Source organism: Salmo salar, chromosome ssa26 (genome assembly GCF_905237065.1).
Source record: "Salmo salar chromosome ssa26, Ssal_v3.1, whole genome shotgun sequence".
In the NCBI taxonomy this organism is placed as follows: Eukaryota; Metazoa; Chordata; class Actinopteri; order Salmoniformes; family Salmonidae; genus Salmo; species Salmo salar.
Window position 1 is genome coordinate 3086288 of NC_059467.1, and position 6233 is coordinate 3092520.

Consider the following 6233-nt stretch of genomic DNA (forward strand, 5'->3'; position numbering starts at 1 on the left):
TGTATATATAGGTGTGTTGACACATGTAGCTAGCTACCTAAGGTTAACATGCTGAATGTGCCTCACGTAATACTCTTGGGTACAGATACCCTGAGAACAAGGTTCAGGGAAGAACTTGACCGTAGAGCCCAGCTAGCTAGCTATTTGCCAGCTTTAGGTAGTTAGCTAGGTAACTAATGTTACCTGTCAAGGTTAGAAAACTAGCTAGCATGGAAAGTATATTCTGTGTAGATGTTAACTAAGTTAGTTGGCCAACTGTCTAGCCTAGTTGGTAGGCCTACCAAAAACGGCAGCTAACGTAGCTAGCTAGTTTTTGGTATTCTGCTGGACGATTTAGCATAGATAATGTTAGCTGGCTAGCTAGCAAGCTATTGTTAGCTAGCCAACACTAGGCTGGCTAGCTGGCAAATGCTAACTAGCTACCTGTGCTAAATCATCCAGCACAATTACTGTATTCAAAAAGCTAAACAAATTGCATCGAAAAACCTATATTCTCTCTCCTGTATGGACGATTTTGTCTCATCTACAACACTTCTTCTTCTATGGTGTATTGGCGCCAGTACCCCTTGAAAGTCTCCAATGTAAACTCCTAAGTCCCAAAGAAATTTCTGACGCAGCCACAATAATGTCTAGTTTCTTTGACACTTAAGCTGTACAGATTATAACTGTGGCATGAACGCCACAAAATCCACCTTAACGCACATGGTATCTTTTCACTGGCAGCAAACATTTACTTGGCCTACAGGCTACCATATTATCAGCAGAGTCACTTGTTTTCTCAACTCTTTTAATCGCCTCTGCATAGCAGATTAGATTGACCTCCCAAACTTTTGCCACCTGAATCTCCTTCACCCTTACAGGGTACTCCAGGAACTCGGGATCATGATCCCACCACTATTGCAACACCATTGTCCTTCTACACACTGTTCTTCAGTATACTTGTCCATCTGCACACATTTGAAACATGGCCAAATCTTTTTTAATTTTTTTTTTACAATGCAGTCGTTTGGGGACGAAAGCTTTCACAGTGTCACGTTCTGACCAGTATGAGGGTTATTTTGTTAGTGTAGGCTGGTCAGGACATGGCAGAGGGTATTTGGTTTATGTGGTTCGGGGTGTGTGTATTATGTAGAGGGTAGTTGATTTATGTTTCCGGGGTTTTTTGGTCACTGCTCTGTTAGTCTATGTTCTTTCTAGTTAGTATGTTTCTATGTTTAGTTAATTGGGGTGTGGACTCTCAATTGAAGGCAGGTGTTGTCTAGTTGCCTTTGATTGAGAGTCCTATATATAAGGGTGTGTTTGTGATTTGTGGGAGGTTGTCACTTGAATTGCTGTCTTGTGCCTTCAAGTCTGTCTTCGTCGTCCATCGTTTTGTTTTGTTTGTAGAAGTGTTTTCATTCAAGTGAATTATGAGCACTCAACCTGCTGCGCCTTGGTCCATTCCTGACGACCGTCGTTACAGAACCTCCCACCAAATCCGGACCAAGCAGCGGAGGAAGGAGCAACAGGTGGACTTAGTGGAGCAAAGGGAATTTGAGTTGGACCAACGGGAGAAATGGACATGGGAACAGATTATGGCCGGAGAGGGCCCATGGAAAAAATGGAGCGAAGACCGGGAACACTACAGGGGAACACGACTGGCTATTAAGCCGGAGAGGCAGCCCCAATATTTTTTTTGGGGGGGGCACACGGGTAGTTTGGCAGGGCCAGGATTGAGCCGCAAGCCAAATCCCCGTGCTTATTGGGGGCAGCCTAGTATTAGTCAGGTCCTGTGTATTGGAGTGAGGTGCACGGCGTTGAGGCCTAGTATTCATAGGCCGGTGTGCGCAGTACCTGCGCCCCGCATTTGTCAGGGGAAAGCGGGCATCCAGCCAGGAAGGGTGGAGCCAGTACTGCGCTCGAGACCGCCAGTGCGCCTTCACGGTCCAATATATCCTGTTCCCGCTCCACGCACTAGCCCTAAGGTGTGTGTTTCCAGGTTGGCATATCCAGTACCAGCACCATGCACCAGGCTTCCAGTGCGTCAGCCCAGTCCAGTACGTCCTGTTCCCGCTCCACGCACTAGCCCTAAGGTGTGTGTTTCCAGGCTGGCATATCCAGTACCAGCACCACGCACCAGGCTTCCAGTGCGTCAGCCCAGTCCCGTAAGTCCTGTTCCCGCTCCACGCACTAGCCCTAAGGTGTGTGTTTCCAGGCTGGCATATCCAGTACCAGCCCCACGCATCAGGCTTCCAGTGCGTCAGCCCAGTCCAGTACGTCCTGTTCCCGCTCCACGCACTAGCCCTAAGGTGTGTGTTTCCAGGCTGGCATATCCAGTACCAGCACCACGCATCAGGCTTCCAGTGCGTCAGCCCAGTCCAGTACGTCCTGTTCCCGCTCCACGCACTAGCCCTAAGGTGTGTGTTTCCAGGCTGGCATATCCAGTACCAGCTCCACGCACCAGGCTTCCAGTGCGTCAGCCCAGTCCAGTACGTGCTGTTCCCACTCCACGCACTAGCCCTAAGGTGTGTGTTTCCAGGCTGGCATATCCAGTACCAGCCCCACGCACCAGGCTTCCAGTGCGTCAGCCCAGTCCAGTACGTCCTGTTCCCGCTCCACGCACTAGCCCTAAGGTGCGTGTCTCCAGTATGGTACCTCCAGTACCAGGACCACGCACCAGGCTTCAGTGCGTCAGCCCATTCCAGCACGTCCTGTCCATGTTCCTCGTACTAGCGGTGTGGTGCGTGTCCTTAGTCTGGCATGTCCTAAGCCAGCCCCACGCACCAGGCCTTCAGGCAACAGTGCCTCGTCCAGAGCTTCCGGCGACAGTGCCCGGGAGAGAGACGGCCCACTGTTCGGAACCAGGTGAGATGGCCCACTGTTCAGAGCCAAGTGAGTCTGGCTACAGTCCAGAACCAAGTGAGTCTGTCTACAGTCCAGAGCTCCTAGAGTCTTCCTACAGTCCAGAGCTCCTAGAGTCTTCCTACAGTCCAGAGCTCCTAGAGTCTTCCTACAGTCCAGAGCTCCTAGAGTCACCCTACAGTCCAGAGCTCCTAGAGTCACCCTACAGTCCGGGGTCGACAGAGAGGGACATTACTGTAGAGACAGTTTATGAGGGGAGTGAGCCAGGGGTGGAGTGGGGTCTGCGTCCGGCTCCTGAGCCACCTCCTGAGGGGGGGAGTATTGGGGTTGGGGGGGTGTTGCAGGAGCACCGTCAGTGACGGTGGCCACCCTCCCTTCCCTCCCATGTACTTTTGGGGATTTATTAGTGTTTTGGGGGTTTTGTTGTTGGTTTTTTTTGTGTGTGAGGTGCATCCGGGGTCTGCACCTTTGGGGGGGGGGTAATGTCACGTTCTGACCAGTATGAGGGTTATTTTGTTAGTGTAGGCTGGTCAGGACGTGGCAGAGGGTATTTGGTTTATGTGGTTCGGGGTGTGTGTATTATGTAGAGGGTAGTTGATTTATGTTTCCGGGTTTTTTTGGTCACTGCTCTGTTAGTCTATGTTCTTTCTAGTTAGTATGTTTCTATGTTTAGTTAATTGGGGTGTGGACTCTCAATTGAAGGCAGGTGTTGTCTAGTTGCCTTTGATTGAGAGTCCTATATATTAGGGTGTGTTTGTATTTGTATTTGTGGGAGGTTGTCACTTGAATTGCTGTCTTGTGCCTTCAAGTCTGTCTTCGTCGTCCATCGTTTTGTTTTGTTTGTAGAAGTGTTTTCATTCAAGTGAATTATGAGCACTCAACCCGCTGCGCCTTGGTCCATTCCTGACGACCGTCGTTACACACAGCTAATTGTACATAAAGAAGCTTCACATGCACAGGTAGGTGCTCTTCATAAAAAAAGAACAGGACCAACAAATGTTCTTATTTTATTACATTCAGGTAAGTTAAGATTTCCCTTCACTGAAACTTAAGGGGCCTAGCCCGAACCATGAAAAACAGCCCCAGACCAGTATTCCTCCTCCACCAAACATTACAATTGTCACTATGCATTCGGGCAAATAGCATTCTCCTGGCATCTGCCAAACCAAGTCGGACTGCCAGATGGTGAAGAGTGATTTATAACTCCATAGAGAATGTTTCCACTGTTCCAGAGTCTAATGGCGGCCAGCTTTCCACTACTCCATTCGTCGCTTGGCATTGCACATGGTGATCTTAGGCTTCTGAGCGGCTGCTTGGCCATGGAAACAACCTTTCATGAAGCTCCCGACGAACAGTTCTTGTGCTGACACTGCTTCCAAAGTCAGTTTGGAACTCACTAGTGAGTGTTTCAACCGAGGACAGACAAATTTTACGTGCTACGCGCTTCAGCACTCATCGGTCCCGTTCTGTGAGCTTGTGTGGCCTACCACTTCGCGGCTGAGCCATTGTTGCTCCTAGACGTTTCCACTTCACAATAACAGCACTTACAGTCGGCAGCTCTTGCAGGGCAGAAATTTGACACGCTGACTTGTTGGAAAGGTGGCATCCTATGCCGGTGACACGTTGAAAGTCACTGAGCTCTTTAGTAAGGCCATTTTACTGCCAATGTTTGTCTATGGATATTGTATGGCTGTGTGCTCGATTTTTTTTTTTATACACCTGTCAGCACCGGGTGTAGCTGAAATAGCCGAATCCACTAATTTGAAGGGGTGCCCACATACTTTTGTGTACACAGTGTAGACTGACCAGGTTAATCCAGGTGAAAGATATGATCCCTTATTGATGTCACTTAAATCCACTTCAAATTAGTGTAGATGAAGGGGAAGAGACAAGGTAAAGAAAGATTTTTAAGCCTTGACACAATTGAGACATGGATTGTGTATGTGTAACATTCAGAGGGTGTTGTATTTTTTTTTTTGCTTTTGACCGGGGTATGGTAGTAGTAGGTGCCAGGTGCACCGGTTTGTGTCAAGAACTGCAATGCTGCTGAGTTTGTCATGCTTAACAGTTTCCCATGTGTATCAAAAATGGTCCAACACCCAGAGGGCATCCAGCCAACTTGGGCCAGCATCCCTGTGGAACGCTTTCCACACCTTGTCCATGCCCTGACGAATTGAGGCTGTTCTGAGGGCAAAGCGGGGGGGGGGTATTTTTGTTGTCTCCGGCTTATTGTAGGCAATATCAAGTTGGTGTATGAACGAATGGGTTATAGAGCAAACAAAGCAATTATCGTAATATAGCTTTTTTACTGGCTTGGTTTCCCCAGTGATTTTACCCACGTACCGCTACTGCAACCCTGGCATCCACTTCCGCCATCTTCCTTTTTCCTGCTCAAACACTTGGTTCTTTCACAGCATTCTCTTATGTCTGGATTTTGCACACAACTTTTGTCTCAATCCCGGTTCTTTGGGCACTTTCATGTCAGTGTCAACACAAATTGTGGGCACGTTTGAGGTCTTCCTTTTTTAGAGCGCGTTGCACAGATGGGCAGATCTTGACATGAAGCCTTATTTCCTGTGACTTATAAATGCACCAATGCATCTCATCCAAAAATGAGAATGGGCTTCAACCGTGAAATCCTTGCAAGGTTACATGATGAAAAAAAGATGTTGTCTTATGTCCATTTAAAGTGCATTTATAAACCATTATTAAACCAAGCCTAATAGGATCACAATTTGGCAAGCACTGAATGACTATCTCTCAATTTTAACCATAACTGTTTATTATGTGTTTAATTTTTTTTATTTAGAGTTATAGTCCAAGGGCCACCCAACAAAAAAGAAAAGGCAATCTGTGACCCAAGAAACAGAAGTTTCAACATCATTATGTGGATAATTTTATGAATATGAACACTGTGGTTGAAAACTTGTAAAAGTTGCACATTAATTAAATATTATAAATCAAAGGTACAATTTCAAAAGCATAGTGCATTTGGGGTAATTTCCCCTCGCAACATTATGAGGTTGTCATGTTACACCTTGGTTTCAATTGTTACACACTTTCCGTCCCACTGGGCAAATATTCGTTGAATCAATGTTTCCACGTAATTTCAACAAAATTCAATGTGACGATGCTGAATCAACGTGGAAACTGATTCGATTTCAAAAAAGTCAACAACATAAGGGAATATAGTATTTTTTTACCTAAATCCAATGACATGGCGACCTTTTTTGTTGATTTCGTGTTATATTCACGTTAGTTTACAAATGTAAATAAAAACTGAACTGACGTCTGTGCCTAGTGGGGTTGTCCATACTTGCAGAAAGCAACGCATGTACCGGACTGGAGGAATCCCAAAATAAAATGAGATAAGAAGCTGTTGAAAGGTTCAT